The following is a 24,434-nucleotide window of genomic DNA, read 5'->3' as shown; positions in this document are numbered from 1 at the left end:
ATAGAAATTATAAAATGTAGCCAAATGGAAATTATGGAATTGAAAATACAATAATTGAATTCACCAGAGAGGCTCTACAGCAGATTTGAATGGGCAGAAGAAAGAATCAGTGAACTTGAAGATAGATTTGTAGAGATTATACAATATGAACAGCAGAGAAAAAAGAATGAATAAAAACGAACACCCTTAGAGAAATGTGGGACACTATGAAACACAGCAACAATATGCATAACAGGGGCATCAGAAGGAGGGGAATGAAAGAAAAGAGGAGAAAAAATATTCAAAGAAATAATAGCCAAAATTTCCCAAATTTGATGAAAAGAATTAATCATTGCAGAATTAACTAATCAGTCAAAACTCTTCTTCCCTTTGTAGTAGGACTTAGCTTCAGAATCCTCACAACCAGGCAGCCACTGCCAGTTGACTAAAGCTTGTGTGAGAGATGGGGATATTTAGTATCCTGCTGTCATTACACAGGTGAGGAAGTCAAGGACTAGAAGTCATACCAACCTAATAGCAGAAGCAGAAGTAGCCCCAAGTCTTCTGACAACTGGTCTACTGCTCCACACTGCATTTGTTCAGATCCAGCTAGCATCATAGATCTTTTTACATTTCTACTTTGGGAGGGTCTTGAATTTTAGGTATCCAGCTAACCTTGTTTGTTCTATTCCCTATGAATGGAGAGCTCTAGAATGGAGCATTGGGTCTTGAAAAGGAATGATTAATTAGCAGTGAGAGAGGTTGTTTTATATATATATTTTAAACTAATTTATTTTTATTGCAGTAATATATATAATATAGAGTTTGCTATTTTAACCAGTTTTTAAATTTTTTTCATTTTAACCATTTTTAAGTGTGCAATGGTATTAATGACATGTATGGTGTTGTACTAACATTTACCACTATCCATTATCAAATCTTTTGTTTAACTTTTTTTTAATTGTATAACACTGTACAAAGCAAAGAAATAAAAAGGCAATAGTTTTCAAAGCACTCTTCAACAAGTGGTTACAGGACAGATTGTTGTATATTTTAAAATAGCCTCCTCATATTTTTGCTCTTCCTGGCTGCCCTGATTAGTTTCTGGTGTTTAAAGTTATGTTCCTGGATGCCTGCCTCTCAGTCTTCCTACTGGATGGGAACTTAAATATGATGAGGAAGTGGTTTCCCGTCATTCTCCCCACCTGGCCCGTCCTCCGGGTGAGACTAAGCAATACCAGTACCTCAGAAAGAAGCTCTGAACTTCCATGGTAAAGCCTCTCATCTGTCTCAAATTTAAAAGATGGAACTAGCAGACCGACAGGTGCCTCAGGTTACTGAACTACATCAAATGTGTGTTTAGCTCATGCTTATTAATACAGCTGACAATGGGTAGTTGACAATTGAATGTACCTCATGCCTTGGGATTTTTATTTATTTAGTTAGCTTCCTCTCCCTAACCCCTTAGTTTGAAGAACCAACTCTGAGAGTCCAGCTGGCCTGATAGCAAAGAATCTCCTGCCTCTGCCCAAATAGATTGGAAAGCATCAGTGGTTGGGTTAATGTGAATCACAACTTCCAAGGAGAATTTCCGCTATCCCCACTTACCCTCTTTTTATGCAGTTATTTGCTGCTAGTAAATCCATCCCTGCATTCTGAAGTTTCCCTTCTATCACCGGCCTACTAGCTGAGGGGGGGGGGGGTGGAGTGGGGGGGCTGCTGTTGGTATACCAGAAGGCTCAGATTGCAAATATTTTCTCTGACTTCTTGACACTAATGTCAGTTGCTGTTGTCACCTTCTCTTCAAACTCTTACCATCTTAGCAATTTTGCTGAAACCACCTTACAGGGAGTACTGCTAGATAACGTGTATTTTGGAAGTGCTTCATAAATAGTTGTGCTCAGATTGTTCCTACAAACACATATGTAAGAAATTTGATAAGAATGTAAAGATCTGTCTTATATCTTTGTCTTCTTTCAGATGCCCTTCCTGCTTCTTTGCAGATCATAGCCCTTTGGACTGGGAGTGACTTGCAGTCTCAATCTGAGGAAGGTGGGAGACAGGCATCAGGGACTTCAAATGAAGCTTGAGTCTCTTGCACTGAGATCTGTTTGCCTCTTCCTGAAGTGTCACTGTCTTAGAGGCTGGAGGTTCTGCTAGCTCTCCTTGAGGGGTGAGGCCATCTGGCATTTGCATTTTGTACTACATTGTTTGGTGTGCTGTAACTTCAGCATCACTATTCATTCAGTGCATTACCCTCAGCTGCCTTTACTTTTTATTTTACTTATACATGAAAAGAAAACATACATCATTTATTACAATTCAGAGACTGGTTCTTTGCTGGCTTTGTGTTTGGACCAGTTGTGGAAATGTAACATAGGAGCAAGTGTTTGCTTTGTAAGAAATCTCTGAGAGTATTTTCAGAATTAAGTTAATTTCTGAGCCAATCGAGTCTTTCTAAAGTGAGGGGAGAAGGTCCAGATTTAGTGAGGCCTTTGTGAAGGCTGCAGAATACGAATATTACCCAGATATCTACCACAGGCTGGTTGTAGCATTTTCATGATCAAACTCTGGGCCAGTCTAAATGCAAAACTTGAAATCTCTTTAGAATCAGTAGAAACAAACCAACAAAAATATTTTTGTTTGTGTAAAATAACTAGTGACTGAAATAGAAGACTTTGAGGAAAGGTGGAGAAGGGATTAATGTCACTCGATCACAAACAATTTAAAACAATCACCTTTAGAAGTATTTGCTTTCCTACAAAGTACTTTCTTGGTAGCTTTGAGATTAAAATCACTCAAGTAAGTTCTTGCCCAGGTGCACAGAAGTCAATTCAGTGACACCAAGATTTTGAGAAAAGAAAGGGTTTATCAGTAAAAGGTAGCAAAACAGAGACAGAGGGAAGTCCTCAGATCTGTCTTTTGGAGTTGGAGAGGTGAGGGATTTTTATTAGATTAGACAAAGGGAGGTGGGATAAAGGTATTCAGGATGTTGGCAACATGGTGATTGGCTAATAAACATTTAAATTAAGAATTGCAAGTTGGCTATTGCCATTGGCTGTTTGAACATTCAATTTAGGAATTGCAAGTTGGCTATTACTGTTGATTGGTCCTCTATTTCGGGGAATGGGCTGGTGATATTGCTAGAACTTGTAATAGACCTCTTGCAGTTTTGGGTCCAGTATTTCTTTTTTCCTGTTGTTCCTGCTCCCTTTGATTCCACTTTCGGGGTACTTTTATGTTCTGGGGTGACTTTAAGTTCAGACTGCATGAACTTCATCAATTTTTACTGCATGCTTCATCAATTTTAGCCACTTCTGTAGGGAAAGAAGAAAACGGGAACTTGTCCTGGAATCAGGTAAATCCCTCATCAATCTTTAAAGAGGGAAGTGACAGCTTTAGCTAGTTAATAAAGAAAGGGCTATTCTAGCAAATTAGTAAGGGGCAGTTTCACCCTCAGGGTTTATTTTTTTCTCTCTTTTTGAGAAGCATTCAGTCTTCTTTCTTCCTCAGCTCCTTCAGATGTCCAGAGAAACAACACACCCCAGTAAACAGGGTTGACGCTTCCTAATGAGAAATTCATCATATTTGGTTATTTAAACTTGCCATTTGAGATCTTGTTCCCACCCCAAGTAATCAAAATATTTCTTTCAAAAACATATTCTGCTCTCCCAGGAGATATTCTGGTGAACAAAAAAGCTCCCCATCTTGTGACATTAATAAATTAAGACTTCAGAGGACAGATGCTATTGAGACTTGAGAGTGGTAAGGCAGAGTTTCTCAGCCTCAACACTATTGACATTTTGGACTGGATAATTCTTTGTTGTGGGGCGGTCCTGTGCATTGTTGGATATTTAGCAGTGTTTCTGCTCTCTACTTACTAGAGGACAGGAGCCTCACCCCTCCTAGTTGTAGAATGAAATATGTCTCCAGACATTGCCAAATGATCCCCTGCAGAGAAAAATTGCCACTGATTGAAAACCAGTCATCACAAGGAATTCTAATAGTTCAGGCAGGAGGACACATTTGAACTGCTGGAGATTGATGGTGGTGTGTTTGGCTTCTCTGAAGAGTGTATCAAGTTATATAACTGAATAATCGCACATTGACATAATGCATTTTCCGTAACTGCGTTTATTCCCAGATAATTGATTAGGTTATTTCTGTAATCACAAAAGTATTTCTGATGGGAACTAGCTCTATTGCTATGTAAAGGGAACATGGGATCTTCAAACCCCAGAGCTGAATTTATTGAATAGATGCTTTGCCATCTTGTTCCATCTGCCATTTTGATGGGAGAGGTCAGCAACTTGGAAAAGAATGGATATAATTGTAATATTTGGTCTTGTATAATATTTGTAAAAATTATTCTTTCTGCAGGACATACTGTTGGATTCTCAAGAGATAGTAAATAGCATATGGACAATAAAATCTCTTAAGATTCTCAATTTATTCATTCAAACATCATATGATTATTGAACGTTTAGTAGGCATATGAACTAAAACTCAAATAAAACAGTTGACAGAAAGGTACATGGTGGGTGGGTGTTTCTGATAGCCATAATAATGGGACTGCCCTTGAAGAGCATCCATTTAAGATATGTGTCCATCCTAAGGAGAACTTCTTACTCATCCTTGTCTTGGGAGGCTTTTGGTTCTTGCTTCTCAACTTCCCTAAATTGGCCTTAAAATGTGCTTGGAATTAGGATGAGTAAGCCCTGCAATGCTCTCCAGAAGTGGTTTCACTCACTGGATGAAATATTTTAAGTGATCCTGATTTGGGTACAGTTTTTGTTTGTTTTATTTTTTTTGCCTTAAGGTTGTTATTTTGTATATCTCTTATAGAGTAGACCAAGGTTTCTTAAACTTTTCCTTGTTCTGGCACATGTAGATAATAATAATATTAGTTTGGTACACTGGGGTAAATAAGCAAGGCCAATCATTACCTGAGGTAGGATTACTGAGTTGTCTTGGTTTGCTTGGGACAGTCGTGATTATAATGCTGAAAGTCCTGTGTCCCAGAATCTCCTAAGTCTGTGCAGACTGGAAAGTAGTTCACTCTAGCCAAAAGAGACTGGCCTGAGGGCACTGCCTGCCTCAGGCTCTGCCCTGCCACTTGGAGGGCTGAGGGGATTGGTAGAATGGCACCGATTTGCAGCAGATCAATGTGCCGTGGCATGTGGTTGGGAAGTTCCAGAACAAAGCAGCTGGAGCCCCCTCAAATCAGATAGGGAAGAAATAATTAACATTAGAAGACAGTGATAAAAATAGTCTTCATTCTGTTTTCCCTCATGGCATACCTGGTCTCCAAGGTGCCTGCTTCTCCTTGCCTGACTTGCAGGGTGCCTTACATGTTCTCAGCAGGGGTTCCCACTGTGATGCCAATGACCTTGATATCACGGTGAGAGTACAAGGATTCAGCTGTTGCCATTTCTTCTGATGATGTGGGATGACCAGGCCAAACCTTTTGCAGTTTGCTACCCTCCAATCTCCTTAGCCTGGCCACTGGAGGTAGGCCACTAATATTATTGTTATCTCTTTTCTCCTCTGTCTTTTCCACTGTACTCACAGTGCACTAAATAGGAAAGTGAATCTTCTCACCTCAACTCTTTATTTAACATTTCCTAAACCAAGAGCTTGCTTTAATTCTAATGTGTCAGTGTAGTCCCTGGACCTGTTACTCTTGTTGAACTTACTCTTCTAGTTTCCTGAGATGCTTTCTCTTGTGGAAACAGCCCAGAGTGCCTGAGGACCTGGATTAGAAGAAGTATGAGTGATGCCACACAGGGTAATCACTGTAAGATGCTCCTCTTCCCTAACAGTCAACCAGAAGCCATGAATTGAGATTGAACATTTGTACTCTATCCTCCTGTCTCACTCAGGATGGAAGTGCACGGGACATAATATTGAAAACCAAGTCATCTTTATAAAGTCAGAACATCAGGTTGTTTGAATATTCAGACTGCATCTCTTGTACACAGCTAGAAGTGTATTTGATCACTTTTCTCTTTTTTGTGAGCTGGAGATACTTCTGCAGCAAGTGTTGCTGCTGTCATTGCCATACAGTGTCAAAATGGACCAGAAAACCTGCTGATATGGCTGCACTGATGACAGCAGAGCTGTCATCAGGTTTTTAAAACATCTGCAGGAAGAAGCATCTCTATTAAGGGTTTTAATGTTGAAGTAAAATTTATAAGCTAAAAACTCTGTGATCCAGGGGTTAAAATTAAGCAGCTGCTGGTTATAGGTGTCATGGCACACATCCAAGGAAACTGTTCAGTGAAAACGGGAAAAGTCCAAGCTCATGCCCAGTGATACTGCTACTGTGATGAATGTGCATCTTGATCTTGGCACTGGTGAAATCTGACATATAGCTATAGGAAAATGGCCTTGAGGAATCTTAAAATTATTTAAAGAAGAGCCACTATTTAAAGGTCTTTAGTAAAATAAGTTTAAAGATAATATTTTTTTCTTGTATCAACAGCTCATTTATGTGCATAATACTAAAGTAGTAGATTGAACTATATGAAATTGCAATATTCAACTGACATGGCTTACAAAAAAAAGCAATTTCATGTGGTTCATAAGAACCTTCTTGCAGCTTGGAAGGGCTAAAGGGTGCCATGGAGGATGTCACTGTAGGAGTTGCTGAAGTCCTGCTTTTGGAGGCTCAGCCAGGCCCCAATCCCAGGCCTCTCTTGAGTTGGTATGGATAAACTCAGAACCTCATCTCCAATGCAGGCCTCCCGCGGAGCTATTGTGGGTTTGGTTCCAGACAATTGCGATACAGCAAATATTGCCATAAAGCAAGTCACATGAATTATTAAAGTTCTCAGTGCGCATAAAAGTTACGTTTACACTATTATAGTCTATTAAGTGTGCAAGAGTATTAGGTCCAAAAAAATGTACACCCTTAATTAAAAAAACTTAATTTTTTAAACAAATGCTAACCATCTGAGCCTTCAGCAAGTTGTAATCTTTTTGCTGGTAGAGGGTCTTTCCTTGATGTTGATGGCTGGTGAGTGAATGGGGTGGTGATTGCTAAAGACTGAGGTGGCTGTGGCAATTTCTTAAAAAAAGACACAGTGAAGTTGTCCCATCAGTTGTTTCTTCCTTTCATGAGATTTCTCTGTAATATGTGATGCTGTTTGATAGCATCTTACCCACAGTAGAACTTCTTTCAATATTGGAGTCAATCCTTTCAAACCCTGCCACTGCTTTATCAATTAAGTTTATGTAACATTCTAAATACTTTGTTGTCATTAACAGTGTTCAAAGCATCTTCATAGGGATAGGAGGCTTTAGGAGAGGAAAGAGACCAGGAACTGCCAGTTGATGGAGCAGTTGGAACACATGCAACATATATTGATTAATTTGGTCGCCTTATATGGGTGTAGTTTGTGGACCTCCAAAACAGTTACAATAGTAACATTAAAGAGCACAGATTACAGAAATAGTAATAATGAAAAAGTTTGAAATTTTGTGAGAAGTACCAAAATGTGACACAGAGACATGAAATGAACACATGCTATTAGAGAAATGGTGCCAATAGACCTGTCAGCCCCAGGGTTGCCACAAACCATCAATTTGTAAAAAATGTAATATCTTCAAAGTTCAATAAAGTGAAGTGCAATAAGTGAGGTATGTCTGTGCTAGTTGCTGCCGTAAAGTAGTTGGGAGACAATAAAAAAATAGTAAAAGTATGAATATGAATATTTTTAACACTATGTGCCAGATAATTCTAAGTCTTTTACCTTTATTAATTTACATTTAAGCCAAGCAAAAACTCTATGGGGATAGATAATATCACTCCCTTTTTATAGACAAGGAACCTGAGACACGGAGAGAATGAGTACTTTCCCCAATATTCCACAGATAGTGGGAGAGCCAAGATTTGAAGTCACCAGTGTGACTCTAGAGTCTAAGTTGTGTCACACTATAATATACTACTCTATACTATTCTATTTCTCCATTGCAAGAGTTTAGGGAAGGGCTAATGAGGACTTGAAACAAAGCAATAGCAGCTGGGACAGAGATAAGGGTATTTATCTGATGGGTATTAAGGAATTAGAACGGACAGGCTTTGGTTCCAGTTAGATGTAGAGGGTGAGGGAAGGAGAGATTGGAGGATGAGTCCCACATTCCTGGCTGGTGCTGGTGGGAGGATGTTTGTGCTCCTCTATCGTAAGAGAAGGATACAAAGCGATAACTGGTGCTAGATGAAGTATTCAGTTTTGGACATGTGCAGGTTTTGAGTTATCTGTGGGATATCAGGCTTGAATTTTCCCAGTAGACAATTGAATACATGGGTCTAAACCCAAAGAACCAGATACGACTTGAATCATCAACATATGGGTATTGTTACTGGATTTTGATTTCCAGGTTCTTGGCCATGCCATGAAGAAGAATTCAAGGGCATAGCACAGAGAATTTATTGCTCAGAGAACTGAGGAGAGAGAGCATGTTGCATGAGGACATAGGAGAAGATAGTAATGAGTTATGCGAGAAGAACAAGTAAAAGTGCATGGGCCAAGCTTCCCGGTCAATTGTTATGATTTACTAGTTCATAACGGTTTCTTGGCTGACTCGCCAAAAATGTTACCAGAGACACTGGCATACCAAGCCAATCCCTGTTCTGGATATGGAATTCAAGAACGAGAAAACACAGCAAAAGTAAACAGCAAGGTTTATTGAAGTGAAAGTATACATTAAAGGAATTAACACGTGTGAGCTCAAGAAAAAGATGCACCAGGGAGGGGTAGGCTTGGCTAGTCTATATAGGCTTTAGTTTAGAGTAATTGTTTTTATTTTTTCTCTGTGACTATCAGGGGTTCATGTAATTCCAAAAAGAGTTGTGTGCTTGTGGTCTTCTTGCTAGCACTGATTCCCTTGTTTCAAAAGAGGCGAGTACTTGTGTGCTTCGTTATGCACTGATTATGTTGTTTTGAAGGAGTTACACTGTTGGCCCAATGGGAGATTAGCCTGCAAGCTTCACAGCCTTGGGCTGGTAGTGTTTCAATTACTGGGGCTTTGGTGGTGAAACTTTGAACCCTTTCAGGTTTAGGTGGAGGACCAGTGATGATAGAGATGAAGTTGTGAACAAGAATATAATCACCCAAAGAGACTCAGCAGCATGAGAGAAGAAGGTGTCCAGTAGTTGTCTTATTAGGTTGGATTCTCCAAGAATAAACAGTCCCTGTGATGAGGATTCATATCAAAATATTTCAATAGGCAACACAAATAGGGAAGGAGAACACAAATGCGGCAGGAAATGGAAAGAAGCTAAACAAAGGTGTGCCATTAAGCGAAGACCATAGAGAATGGCTTTGCCTCAAACCCAAGGGAATCTCTGGTAACAGGGCAGGTTCCACCTTAGAGTTGCCCCGATGGGGGCAAAGGGTTTGGAGTATTTATCCTCCTGCCTGCTCTACCTATCAGCAAGGTCTAACAACTGCCCTTTGAGGGAATGTGAATTACCAAGCACTTCCGGGTCTCAGTGCAGACAGGCAAAGTGGACTCCAGCAGCCTGAGGCAGGCGTCTGTCAAACAGAATCAGGAGCAGGTTGTTGCATGTGTGTATTAAAATGGCAAAGGGAATCTGGTGGATCACTGGCATCATTGGCTGTAATGATAGAACCCCACAATATATTAGAGGCAGAACTGAGTGGCTAAATAAAACTGGAGCAATCAGGGAGATGAAAGTTGCCTGTGATAGAGGAGTCAAGAAATAAGAGTTTCTAGGAGAGTGAGCTGGCTGGAGGTGTCACATTCAGCAGAGAAGTCTGTAATTCTAGCAAGGTCAGGAGTGTGCATAGTTGGATGTGACAATGGAGGTCACCAGGACTTTGTTACAGCAGCAAGGGAGTGGTGGGGATGGAGTGTGTGAAGCTTTACCACAGCAAGTTGGAGAGTGCACTGGCCTACAAAAGTAGAGTTAGTTTCATTCTCTTGACAATGTTGGCAGTGATAGGAAAGAGCCATGGGGAGTTAGTTTGAGCAGGCTACATGGCTGAAAGAGTTCTTAGTTTTTAAAGATCTTGCAGGAGGTAAGCAGAAGGGGAAATAGGGATATAGGGATAGTAAAGTCAGGTTGTAGTCTTGATGAAAAGCAAGATATAAGAACAGAGAAAATTCTCCCATTGAGAATGGAGGGAAATATGGTGAGGTGAGTTCATGCACTGATATATATGCAGTTCATGTCTCATGGTTTCAATTTTCTCTGTGTCTTATTGCTACCATTTAAGTTATAATGTTTACAGCTTTGTTTTTCACGCCATTGATTTCTATTGCACTTGAGTTGGGATTATGATATAGGAAACACAGTGTTTCCAAATTTTTATTTTGTATAAAAATCTTCTGGTAAAAAAGTCAATAAATGTCAAAGAGGCAGAGTATTGAAATGTTCAATTATTATCAATGGCTTTCATTATGCAGTGCAAGATTGTGTTGCCAATAAAAAGATTCTTATTTTAATTGGAGTAAAGGTTTTCATTCATACCTGAAAATAAATGACAATCCACAATATTATTTCAAAATAAATTTTAATTGTGAATCCTTGGTTTTAGAAAATGTTATAAACCAATGACACTGGTACCCTTTGATCACAGAGCATGTGCTGTGCTAGGTGAGGTATTCAGTGCCTTATCTTTAATACTCTCCATGAGGAGGCAGATCCTGCCATCCTCATTGGGGTGAAAACCAGCAAAAGTCACATGTTGGTAAGGTACAGGGAAGATGTTTCTTTTCTTTTTTTTTTTTTTTTGTAGTATTATTGATAACAATTTATTTCAAAGTCATAAAAAGCCAGCAACAGAACAGAGTGGGTCAGCTGGTCAGGCTGGATAAATACTTGATCGTAACCATGTTCCCATGGGATGTGGAAGCAGCACGGAGTTTACACAAGGAGAGCAACGTTTTTTCCTTTTCCACTTTCCTGGCAAATTTTCTATTAGATAAGGCAAAGGATGGTAGCTATGAATGGTGGTTTGAACCACGCGAGAACAACAACACACAATAGGGTGACAGGCGTGCAATCAGCACATCCGGGCTGAATTGGGCTGAGAAAGGTAGGGAGAAAAATCAGAGAAGGTAATGGTTAAAAGGCATTTCAACCCAGAATTAAAAAATAATTATGGGGTAAGGGGTATGGTATGTATAATCTTTTTTTTTCCCTCTATTATCGTTTCATTTCTTTTTCTGTTGTCTTTTTCTTTTTCTAAATCAATGCAAATGTTCTAAGAAATGATGAATATACAACTATGTGATGATATTAAGAATTACTGATTGTATATGTAGAATGGAATGATATCTTAATGTTTTGTTTGTTAATTTTTTTAATTAATAAAAAAGTTAAAAAAAATAATTATGCAAGAAATAAGCCTCTTAAGGATGTCTTCCTGACACCTATGATACAGGGCAGCACAGTCCAAAGATAATTTTATCTTTTCTGTAATTTTTTAGGTTGATTCATGGAGTGGCTTTCAAGTCTGCTTCTGCTCTCTTTTGTTCCACATGGGGGGAAACATCAAACCACCTAAATATCTTCCTCTAAAGCTCTGGATTATGGAAATTATCAACGAGTAACATTTGTTTCACACCTGTGCATAAATAGCTAAAATGAAGATTGCTGTTCACTTTCTTTTTTCTTTCGTATGCTGTATGGCTGGGGTCACATTTCATTCTTTTTCCAGGTGAGTACCTCCTTATTGCAGCACCGGTTGCTGAATTTTTGTTTATTTGGTTTTTCATTTGCGTCTTTGTTTGGGAAGTGCATGGGCCGGGAATCGAACCCGGGTCTTCTACGTGGTAGGCGAGAATTCTGGCACTGAACTACCCATGCATCCCTGTTCACTTTTAGTATTTCATCTCTGCGAGGCCCACTGGGTAGAACATAAGCTGTATGACAGTCTCTACCATCAGAAAGCCGCGAAGCATCTTCTAGAGTAACGATGCTGACCATATCATCATCAAACTTAATCCATTCATCTTGTTTCCTTTTCACCCACGATACCTAGTGATCTGAAGAACCAGGCCTTCCCTGATGTGTTAGCACTGCTTGTAAGTCACAGTATCTACAGTTATTGGAGCCAATATCATCAGCAAAAGAAAAGGGTTCATACTTAACTTCCTTCTGGGGACTACTCTTTTTGTCACCTGTCTTTGGCTGCCGATTCACTTTTTATCTTCTAGATCCTTGAACTTTGCTCGAAAAGAGATAATTTTCTCTTGAAGTTCTGGTGTACATAGTTCATACACATGCAGCATAAGAGGGAATTTAACATCCTTAAGAACTTTGCAATTCACAGATTCCTTCTCTTTATAAAAAAATCGAACCATCAAGCAGGCAGGTAGCCAGCTGATTTTGGAAGCTCTGCTATACAAAGCATTTCTTTGCAATGTTGGAGATTGTTTAGTGATTTCTTCCTGAGGTTGCAATTTAAGTCCCTGTAGAAAGATACTTGACTTCTGGATTGATAAAGCAGCTAAGCTGGAGCTGATTTTCCTTTCCTTTTGTGACGTCTTCCTCTTCAGATTCTGTACATTGCATGACAGTTTCAAACTCAATACTGAAGAACTGATCAATTAAACTTTTCTTTTTAGAAGGTGTCAGTGCTGATGCGGATGAAGAATCTGTTTCTTTAATCATCCTCTAAGGCTTCCAATTTCTGTTGTGTTTGCATCATTTGTAGCCAACATTCGTTTGCATCCTGTTGAAGATATTGTCCTCGTTCACCCTTCTCTGCAAGCCGTGGGAAAGGCATGTGCAAAAACTGCAGGGAAATAATAGGTGGAATACTAAAAGTTTTATCCATGGGGTCAAACAAATCTCTAAGGGTTGCAGTTAATATACTGTGCTGAAGCCATTTCCCCTGAAGCTCTCAAAGCACCTGCACACCTTTTAAGGGCATCTTTAAGTTCAGCAGATGCTACCTGTTTTTCTGTCATGTCTTCAACAAAGACAGTTTAGCTGAACCCCATCACTAATAGAGTAATTTCATTTTTAATTTTGATGTTCTCCCAATCATCATCCTTCAGAGTTCCTCCTTTCACCACAACTTCCTATCTGGCCAGCTGGACTCCAGTCAGCACAAAAAGCTGAGCCTTGACTACCACTGGAGTTTCCTCAGTATTCAGCTCTACACCTTCGAAGTTCTCCTTTTCCGCATTTCGCAGCAGAGAGGCATGGCGGGGAGCAGGGGGAGGCGGTGGCACGGGGAGGCTGGCCTGGCAGGGTCTGTGGAGGGAAGGAAGCAAAGGGAGGCTGTTGTGCCTGGGAGGTGGTGGCAGCTTTGGATGTTTGTTTAAAAGTATTTTCACTCATATAAACTTTTTTTTTCCCCTTGGGCAGGCACTTGGAATCGAACCCGGGTTTCTGGCTTGTTAGGCAAGAACTCTGCCTGCTGAGCCACCATGGCCCGCCCTGATATAAACATTTTAAAAAATAAATGACTGCCTGTGGACACAAAACAACACAAAATCCAAACATGCCAAAGTATATCACACCAGGGGTGACCTTTATTAAGGATTTAATAAGTATCCTTTCAGGCCATTATCAGAGTCTCCCCAGCCTTCTCTTTCTCTCCCTGTATAACTATTATAGCTCCTTAAAATAGTAGTCATGCTATATATCCAACTCTGCAATGTGTTTTCCCACTCGATACTCATCATTTTGAATATGAAAATATAAAATAATTTTACCCATTACCATTCTCTCCAGTCCTTCACTTCTGAAACTTTGGTGCATGGGCTTCCACCCGCAGGACTCAGAGAAACTAATCAGCTGAGCCAAGGATCAATTTCCCAAAAATGTTTTAAAAATATACCAGTGGTCAGGTGATTCAGGGGTAGAATGCTCGCCTTCCATGCGGGAGACCTGGGTTCAATTCCCGGACCATGCACACCACCCGCCCCCGCAACAAAACAAAACAAAACATCAGTGGTTTGATAAATAATATTTTTTATTGGGAGCAAATGGAGTTTTTTTCCCGCTTTGTTGAGTTTTGTATTAAAGATGCACTTTAGCTTTAAGTAACCAAATGTGCCGAATTTGCCTTTCCCTAAATTCAAACTATAATGGTGAAGTTGCTGGCAGATGACCTAAAAATAAAATAGTACATATAGACGTAGCAACTTGACTTTGCTTAGAAGGCTCTATATTTTCATAACACTGTGCCTTTCATGGATCATATCTCCCTGGCCTGTGATTTATGCTAAGAGACAAGGTTAGGGTAGCCAGATGTCTTGGATTTAGAGGCAGATAAATGGTGAGGTTTTGCCCATCACGATAACAAAGAGTCACTCCATGATTTGCAAAATAATTATTGGGATCATGGTATTAGAGAATTTTCCATAGCGGACTTCGGTGCATGTCTCCTTTCTCACCCTTTGAGGTCAGCCTAACAGCTGAGAGCTAACTTTTCCTCACGTGGGCGTTTTGAATGAATAAAGAGCAGCGGGCTCTATCACTTAATTAGGGTATCAAAAAGAAATGATAAGACGCATTTGGAAGCTTCATAGAGTGTCACAGTAGTTTCCTAGAATTCATTGTCTATTTCTTAAAAAAGAAAAAGTCTCTGCCTTTATTTCGATCTTATTTTTTCCTCTTCCACTTCAAATCCTAAAGCTAATCGATATTTTTTACATCTATCATTTTGATTCTGATTTCCCCTTTCCCTTCTCACCAATCCTCTGTCATCTGTCATCTCTACTTTTCCCTCTGATTTTGTGCCCTGTGAGAATTTTTTCCCTTGACTTTTTTTTCTTAGAATTTTGGTCTTGAAACCTCAAGTCCTGGGGAAATGCCCTAACATGTGATCATCTGCCATGAGAGAACATTTGAGAATTTTCTGATTGTCCTCAATTTGAGGGCAGAAGAGGAATAAAGGAATAGGTTCTTTTCTGGGGCCTTTCCCTATGACTCACACACCTGTTGAAGTGACAAAAGGAGAGAAAAACACCTTTTTAAAAAAATCATCATCTGCAAATTGATTTGGTCTTCTGCCACTCCTTGTGTTGTTCTCCAAATCGTGAAGTAAATTTTTGAGAGCACCATCGAAGCAGACAAGTGGCAGCTGAAATATCTTTTTTTAATGGTTTTTTTTTTTTAACATGGGCAGGTACCGGGTATCGAACCCTGGTCCTCTGGCATCGCAGGCAAGCATTCCTGCCTGCTGAGCCACCGTGGCCCACCCTGAAATACCTTTTAACGGTTGAAATTAAAGTGAGATTTGGAAATGAAAGGCTTTTTAGCAGCAGCCATTTCTCTAGCCCTGAGAATCTGGGGAGACTGCTGATGTGCATTTTGTAGGTTAGTTGGTACATAAACTTTTAAGTTCAATTAGCATGATGTGTGGGATGTGACCTGTGGTTGAGATGCTTTATTTTTGTCTCCCTTCTTCCTTATAACATTTATTCAGGGAGCATGAACCTGCAGCAGACCCTGCCCTGCTTTTCCTTCCCTTCCCTGCCCCTCACTACCCCCCGACCACCTTCCTAAGCAGCTCGCTCCCCGACTAGCCTGCAGAAGTTTTCATTTTTCTTTTCTGTGATCTCTGAAATCCCCACCCACACACTCAAAGATAAGTTCTTGATTTTAACAGCTCCAGCTAGACCAGCCTTAACTGGCTTTAACCGCCAAGATACGTGCAATTAAAAAGAGGAGAAAACTTTGCTTACTTATAATAGCAAAACTCACATGCACTGAACCGTAACACAGATACCTTGTTTTGCTAGTGCTATGTTTTGAAACTTCACCCTGTAACTGGACAATAATAAGACAACTTGTGACTGGCCCCGTCTGTATCCCTTGTCTTGTTTTGCATCCCTGAAGTTGGGTGCTCTAGCATGTAGCCCCCTGAAGTTGGAGGCTCTCACACACACAGCACCTTATTGATTAATATGTCAGCCCAGAACTAAACACCCCGAATTCCTAGACTATCTTCCTGAAGCAAGCCAGTTCTAATCAAGTTTAGCACACCTGACATGTACAGTAGCCTAAGCATGTAATCACTCTGTGCATGCTCAGTAATTAGATGATCTCTCATCTCGTCAACTTAAACCATCTTGCTTGTTATCCTAAGCCTGTGTGTCTTTGAATGCTATAAAACACTAAACGTTTCTTGAGTTCAGGAGACAGGTTTGATTTTGCAAGGCTAGCCTTTGTTAAATCAACTTTTCCTCTTCTCAAAATACTGGTGTCTGTCTTCTAATGAACTCTGTGTGCATTGGATAAGGACTCATCTTTGAGTCATGACAATTCTCACCTGCAACTGGATGAAAAATCGAGTTCACCCATGACTCTTGCGATTGTTCTCAGGTACTAACAGAGATTTTGCAGTCAGGATGCTTAGGCCTAGGGAATAAATCAGGATTCAGACAATTGAAATTGTAAAACAATAGTATCATTAAATTATTATAGCACTGCCTTTTCTCCCTCAAGGTGGCTGCTTGTAGGGAGAAATGGGGACATAGCCAAACATTTTTTCTCTGCGTATATAAGCAGAATTTTTATCTCTAACCTCAGCTTGCAAAAGCAAAATTTTTGACACTCCTTGGTTTGGGTCTGGGGGTGGGGTTGGATTAGGCAGGAAGAAAGTCAGGTAATGCTGTCATCTAGGTGGCAGGTGTTTAAACCTGCCTTTTTCTCTCATTGACTCTTGCAAGGTACCCTTCATTGGCCTCACAGCTTGTGCTTGTCTTCAGCTCTCTGGATCTGCCAATGCATCTCTTGGCTGGGTGTCACCTGTACCTCCTTCCCCAACCCCCGAGAAGTCAGTGTGCAAGCTCAGCTTCTCCCTGCACACATTCTCTCTGGCCCATGGTTTACTTCTGCTCCACAGGAAACAGTCACTCATTTTGTTTGCATCCAAAAAATTCCAAAGACAAGGAAAAATCAGCCTGCCCCTTATCCATTAGATTTCCTGGGGTTGGAATCAGGCCCCTCTTTATTTAGGATACCAGCAGGGAACATATATTAAGTCTTCAAGGGGTTCTGTTAACTTCCTGCTTAAACACGCTTGAGGTGAATGGGTTAGGTCACCCCCAGCTTCCCCTCACCCCAATCCCGGGTGTGGGTTGGGGGGGCGCTTCATAGTACAGCTTTCTTAGAGAAAATCTTCTTTATCAAATCTTTACACATTTTTATGCTGTCCTTATAGTTCTTTAGAACATTTGAATTGACTTTATATACTATTTTATTTTAAAAACCTACCTTTTAGTGCTGACTTCTCCTTTTTTTTTGGCATGGACAGGCACCAGGAAGTGAACCAGAGTCTCCGGCATAGCAGGTGAGAACTCTGCCTGCTGAGCCATGGTGGCCTGCCCTAGCATTGCCTTCTCTTTTGCACTTAGTATCTGTTGCATGTTGGTACCTCAATAGAAACATCAGTATAAACTCAGCCGGCCCATGCACTTGCCCCCAAAAACAAACAAACAAACAAACAAACAAGCAAGCAAACGAAAAACCAAACAAACAAAAATTCAACAAATGGTGCTGCAATAATGGGATACTCACATGGAAAAAAAATGAAACGTGACCCTGCCATACAGCATATGAAATATATTTATATATGTATGTTATATATGTATATATAATAAAAAAGTATGTATAAACTCAGGTTACAAGTACCGTGGGAAAGACTGGTGGCTGTAAATGGATCAATCCCCAAGGTTCCTAGCTTATTTGTCATGCTAATTGCATGAATTAATGTCAAATATCTAAGTACTCCTGAATGGCTGCATGCTTTGAAGTAAGTGCTGGGATGTTATTGAGTGATCTACTTTAATTTTCTTAGTGGAGAAGACTCAAAGCAAAAACTAATAAACACAACAGTAATAACTGCTCAGCCTTACAAAAATGAATGATGTTTAGCTTTGTGGGTGGTGCCTCTGCATCCAAGACTCATTAAAGATGTCCCTAGTCTGTGAAATCTACTTCTTGTTCCTATAGAGGTGGAGTAGTGTAGTCTGGGTAAAAATAATGGACTAACTCGGGGAAGCTTCTCCTCCTCTAAACTTCAGTTTCCCATCCATTAAATAGGAATAACTATTTAATAGAATTGTGAAGAGTAAATGAGTTAATGAATGAGAAGGGCCATGTAGAGCATCTGGCAGATATTTTTCACCCAATAACTATTTGCTAAATGGCTACTCATTGTGTCCCAGGGCCCTTCCTGATTACGGTAGATGTTTCTGGTGTTCTCCCATATCTGTTTCTCCTCTCTTTTTGGGTATGTGCATCATTAGTCTGGGATGATGATTCTTCTCAGGCCTAAACTGGAGCAGGTGGCTAGAGGTAGACCTTCAGGGCCCACCCACATCCCATGGGCACTTCTCAATTTCCATGCCCTCCAGCTCAACCTCCAACCATCAACCCCATGACTCTTTTCCTGAATTTTTTTTTTTTTCTGGCTATTTCAGCTTTGTCAGGGAATTAAAGCCCTCAACCAATGGGAATACTGATGCACGTGTTCTAGACTGGTTCTCAAAGTTTTCTGGTGGTTTGAGCTCCAGTTACCCAGAGAGGTAAAGTGCTTGGTAAGGCACGCTTTATTGGCCTCCTTCCATTCTCTGTTATTGCAGGTTGGAGTCACCAGAAAGCAAACTCCTTAGTACGCAGGCTGTTGATTGAGAAGTTCTCTTGGGATTACACCTGTTAAAGGAAGGGGGATGAGTGCAATGGCAGAAGGAAAAGTTGGCTGCAATGCAGTCCAACCAGAAACCTCACCTGACTCCTTGGGGAACTCTGGTGCTGGAATGGCTGATCAGAATTATTCCAATTTGGGGTTAGGAGGGCTGGACCTTTCTAACCTAACAATGATTAGTTACTGGAAGGAAGCATGGCCTTGGGAGAAGCAATTTCCAAAAAGAGTGAGAGCTGAGGTCTCTCTTCTGGTAACTCTCCCAGCCTTCCTTGCTGGGGGTATTGGGGCAGGGAGTCACAGCATTCACCACACTTGAGTCCTGCAATGGTGTTCCCTAAGATCATCTCCGAAATAAACAACTTGATCTTGAATCTTCAACTCAGGGTGTGTTTTGGTGGGAACCCAAACTAAGGCAGAGCTTTAACAGAGCTGCTTGGAGAGCTTATTTTAGGTCCCCTGCTGCTGCTGGGCATAGGAAATAGTTGTGTGACTCTTGGCCAGGAAATCCACAAGGAAAGAGACCTGGTGCTGATAGAGGAAGCAGAGGAGTTACTGCTTCGAGATTAGTCTGCATTCCAGAGTTTGCCGGTACAAAGGAGAGTGAGAAAGAGTGTTTTCTGTAAAGCAGAGATGGGCCTTGGGTCAGAGAGAGGCTGCAAGGGAATGGTTTGAGCTCTTTCCAGCAGGCAAAAAGACCTCTGCAGCTGTGGAAGAAGGTACATGCAGCCACTTAGTATAATAAACCCAAGATTTAAAAAATGTCAAATCCCATCTCTTCTATCTATTTTAATGATAAAAAACCCAATTTATTTGCACTATAAATAAATGTCCAGGGTTTTATCCAAACTGCTAATCTTTTCATATCCATTACACTGCTGTTTGCATTTTGGTAGCCAACCCAGCCTCTTTATGTGGAGGATTCACTATTCCGTTTCAGGGTTATGCTTCCTAATTTTACATGCGTTTCTTAATTGAATCCTCTATATAGAATAATAGGATAATCAAAGCAGTGCCACCTGTGGTTATGATCATACCATTATCCTCAATCAGGTCATCAAAAAAAGTCCATATTAATGATTTATGTTTTTTAAAGTAGATATAGCTTCAAACAAATTTCCTAACAATCCAGTATTTCTAATTACATGATGTTCAATTAAGTATTTGGCAGCCTAATGTTTACCTAGGTAGTCAGGCAAGGTTAATTGGGACCCCGAAGTGTTCAATCCTTGTACACGATATATGCCATCTGGCTGGGACTCCATTTGGTCAGCAGTACGTATGTTATGTCAATTTAGAACATCATGTAAAAACCAAAGTTAATAATACCTCAGAAGAGAATTTTTTTATTTTTAATAGAAATCTCTCTCTCCCCCCAACCTCCAACTTTGGTGTTAACATTGTTTGTGATTTCCAAAGATTTTAATTTCCATGCACAGTTATAGCAATCCCCCCAAAGCATCATAAATCTTGAAAGGTTTTAAAGCATCAGCTTTATCCCAATTTTGCCATTCATTCATCATAAAAGTTGTAGGTTTAGAGAAAAATCATGCATGAAAAACAGAGCTCCCATATATCACCCGGTTGTTAACACCTTGCATTAGTATGGTACATTTGTTACAATTGATGGAAGAACATTTTTATAATTGTACTATTAACTATAGTCCATGGTTTACATTAATGCCATTATATTTTTAATGAAGGGATAAATCTAAATTTGGTGAGTAGTTAAGGAAAGGAATCCAAGTATATAAATAATTACATTGATATCTCCAACCCTAAAGCAAACAGCTAGAAGAGTACTTCATGAACATAACTGCACAGAAATGACTTATGGATCTTGTTAAAATGAGAATTCAGATGTGATTGTTCTGGGGTAGCATCTGAGATTTTGTATTTCTAACAGGCTCCCAAATGCTGTTGCTGCTGCTGTTTCATGGATTACACTTTGAGTAGCAAGGATGCAATAGACTTTTTTTTTTTTAACCTCTTATAAATTTAAGCAAACCGTTCACTTTAGCGTTTCTTTGTTAGCCAATTTGCATAAAACTAGGCCAGTCACTCAGCTGCTCTAGAGTTAGGGACTAACGCTCTCATTAAATCTAAGATGCCATTTGTTGTAAGCTGAATCATTATTTTATGTGCTGCTAAGAGGGGAAAAATGCAGAAAATAAAATTATGACACATCCCAATTTCAGAAATGTGAAAACATGGGTTTTAGAATTGAAGACGTTTTGACACGCCATTCCACTTTCCACACGGAGTGCTTACTTGGTATTAAGTATTTTTTCTATGAGGTAAGTGCTATGATTATCCCATTTTACAGAGGCCTACAATGGTTGAATTACCTTCAGTGGCACAGCTGGAATTTGAACCCAGGTCTCTATGTTTGGAGAGCCCACGCTGTCAACCTCTTAGTCCAAACAAAGCGCTATTACCCCAGAGAATAAAATCCCGAGTGCTGTCCTCCTCGGCCCTCACTTAAGGTAATTACACACATAATAGTGCCCTAGAATGTGATTTGTGCCTGCTGTGTTTATTTCCTTTTTTACCCACATCTTCTTTGCGTCTGGCTTCTTGTCTGCATCACTCTTTTGAAGTCGCTGTCTTGAAACTCAACAATGACCTTTTTACTGACAAATCCAGCAATCCTTTCAGTCTGAATTTTCCTTGACCTTGTCTGTCTCTGACACAGCCTACAATCCTCTCCTTTTAGAGTAAACCTCTTCTTTTAGAGTGAATATATTTAGATAATATATTTATCACTAGCTCTTTCTGAAGTGTGTTAGAGGAATCCAGTGGTCCCCAAATCTTCACTGAATGAAAGAGTGATGAATTTTGGGATGTAATAAAAACAATTGTTTTGAAACCATGGATCTGGCTAGAATCTTTTCTTCTTTACTCCCACTCCGTGCATATTTTTATCACTGAATTTACAATGTTATATTCGAATTATGTACACTTGTCTGTGTACCCTACTTGAGTGAAATCCTTGTGGGCAGGGGATTGTGTTTTATTTATTTTTGTTCCTCCAACTCCTGTCCACTGCTTGGCATATAAATGACTCAACATTGTTCAGGAGGGACCGCAATTCATTATTTTTGTGCCAAAAGAAGCCATTTGCTGATATCCGTCTTGTGTTGCAAGGGAATATCAATTTGAGGTCTCCAGCCCCAGATCAAACAGGAATGGAAGTTGGGGGGATGGGCTTTATCTATTTTGCGGGGGGATCTCACTGGTCCCAGATGAAATTACTCCTGGATTATTTGCTTTTTTTTTTTCAGTGAATTTGGAAGTTCTGATTTTCACATACAGGGGTAAAATTAGTCCTTTTATGAAGGACAAAGTCTTCTATTGGTAATGAAATACAAAACACCCACAAGGACCACCCTATGTCATTTGGAAAACAATTGGATCGAGGATATAGGGTTAAAAAGTTCCTGTCAAAAATGGTTCTCTAGGAGTTTGAATTGGTTGATCTCTGAAAATGCCCGATTTGTCCTCCATAAGGAGCTTCTTTTTTACCTCATAACATCTGATTCCCTAAGCCCGTTTCCAGCTATGTCTTAAAATGATATCAGCCAGAAAAAATTTGTTTTTTCCTTTCTGGGCTAGAATGATAATTTCTCATCATTTCATCTGCTTGTTGGGCCGCTTTGATTAGATTTGATTTGGTTCATTGTTTGCTTCATGGAAAGCCACAATTATTGGTAATTTGACTGTGTAAACAAGCGGTTTTAAAGAAAAATCAAATCTTTTTTGAAAGAGGAAAAGGACATAATCGCTGACCCTGCCGTAAATACTTTTACTGCTTGATTTTAGAGTCCATTATACCTATTTTCCATTTTGTTTGTCAAATGGTTTGTATTTCATCCGAACCACACTTTTCTTAAGCCACTAATTTAAAAGTTGTGGTGGAGCTGTGGCCGCAGAATGTTTTAAAGAGATCCCGGTTTCCGCAGAGGCTGTGGAGAGGCAATGCAGCAGGGAGGCCGGTAGAGGGCACTGGGCTCTTTGAGATAACTTTTGAAGTATTGGAGATTTCAAATGTTTACCAGCTTTCAGGTTGAAAAAAAAAATTGTAAAAGAACACAGTGCTTTTCATCTCACTAATTCTGTTAGAGCCACAATAAAACTTTAAAAAATGAAAATAGGAAAATTCCTCAGCTATCTCTTTAGGTCTGAATTCTATGCAAGATAAGTTTTCAAAACTGGCTTACACAACCTAATGCACATGCAATCTCTTCCTCTTTTTCTGATGTATTTCTCTTTGCCCGGGGTGGGGTGGGGTGGTGGTGATGGTAAAAGAGCTTCAATTATCCAAAGATCTTTACTTTGAAAGTGGTATGCCTCTCAACTTTGTTCTACAATAAAGGAAATGCTGGTTACACAATATCTGGTTTCTAATGAACATTTTCCCCCTTCTCTGGTTTTCTCATATCCTCCCTCCTGCCCCCCACCCCCTTCTCCCTCCTCTCAACTCTTCTTTCCTTTGGGAGTTGACCCTTCCTACGAGGGTTGATGGATAAGCTGATGCTCTGCCATCTGCCCTTGGTATCTGTCATGGTTAGGGACAGGTGTCAACTTGGCCAAGTTGTGGTACCTGTTCATCTGATTGGGCAAGCCTGTCTGTTGCAATGAGGACACTTCATAGGATTAGGTGATGATCACATCAGCTACATCCACATCTGATTCCATTTGTAATCAGCCAAAGGGGAGTGTCTTCTGCAATTAGTGATGCTAAATGCAATCATGGGAAGCCTTTTAAGGAGGACTCAGAGGAGACAGATTCCATTCCTGCTTTGGCTGGTGAGCCTCTCCTGTGGAGTTCATCCAGGCCATCCATTGGAGTCATTGGCTTCGCAGCCTGCCCTGTGGATTTTGGACTCTGCGTTCCTACGGTCACGTGAGACACTTCCATAAATTTTATATTTGCAAGTGTTCCCTGTTGATTCTGTTTCTCTAGAGAACCCTAACTAATACAGTATCCTTGGATACCAGGATGAAAATGGTCACTTTCACTGTCTTTTCTCCTTTCTCCAGAGACCTCTTTGGGAAAAGTTAGGAGTAATGGGGGGAAGGAGGAAGCTGAGGCAGTGGGAGTTTACTGAGCTTGGAGGTCATCTTCAGTGGCCTTCTGATGGCTTCTGGGTCTCCCTCTCAGCTCCCTCCCCTCCTCTCCCAGGGTAGCAGCTTGGGCTTGTGACCAAGCCTTATACCTTTATTGGAGCCCAGAGAGTTCTCTGGTTTCTTTCTCCACATGCCTCTCCCCAGTAGATTTTCAGGTCTCTGGTATTTGTTATCTCCTGAAATTATTGCAGATTCATCCCTTCAGCTAATGGGTAACTAGGTGATTTTCACTTCCATAGGTCTAAGACATCTCATAAAAACAACTTACAGATAAATAATCAAAGAAGGGCAAAAATTAGTAATAACGTCATAACAGTCAAATTTATTAGCAACATACACGTGCTTTTAAGCAGGGAATGTTGCAGCTCTTTCCTCTAATTTGTTTGCACTTCTTTTTCTTAAAAATTAGAACAAACTCACCTGCTGTGAAACAGCTACATATTCATAAAACCGCATTCAAATGATTACTTCATGGATTCTTGAAATCAGTTTATTTTGGGACAATAATTTATCTGTGTTTTTGAAGAGTTGTCTTATGGTTTAAAACAGGGAGCTGACAAGCAGTTTCTGCAGGTGAGACTAGTGGCAGGTTTATTGGCTGGGGCAAACCAGTTGAGACATAGGCAGAGGATACCTGTGAAGGAGAAGGTTAAGTAAAGGTAAAGGAGAACCCAGAGGAAGCTTCAG

At 40.2% G+C, this 24,434-nt stretch overlaps 1 pseudogene; it reads right to left on the bottom strand.

The window, feature by feature from the left end:
• Nucleotides 1–9,472: 9,472 nt before the first annotated feature.
• The window catches only part of LOC143655463 (ubiquitin carboxyl-terminal hydrolase 14 pseudogene), a 30,189-nt pseudogene continuing 15,227 nt past the window's right edge, over nt 9,473–24,434 (bottom strand).

The sequence above is a fragment of the Tamandua tetradactyla genome, chromosome 14, assembly GCF_023851605.1.
Source record: "Tamandua tetradactyla isolate mTamTet1 chromosome 14, mTamTet1.pri, whole genome shotgun sequence".
NCBI classification, from domain to species: domain Eukaryota; kingdom Metazoa; phylum Chordata; class Mammalia; order Pilosa; family Myrmecophagidae; genus Tamandua; species Tamandua tetradactyla.
The sequence above is the reverse complement of the archived record's forward strand: the minus strand, read 5'-3'. Positions and strand labels throughout refer to the sequence as shown.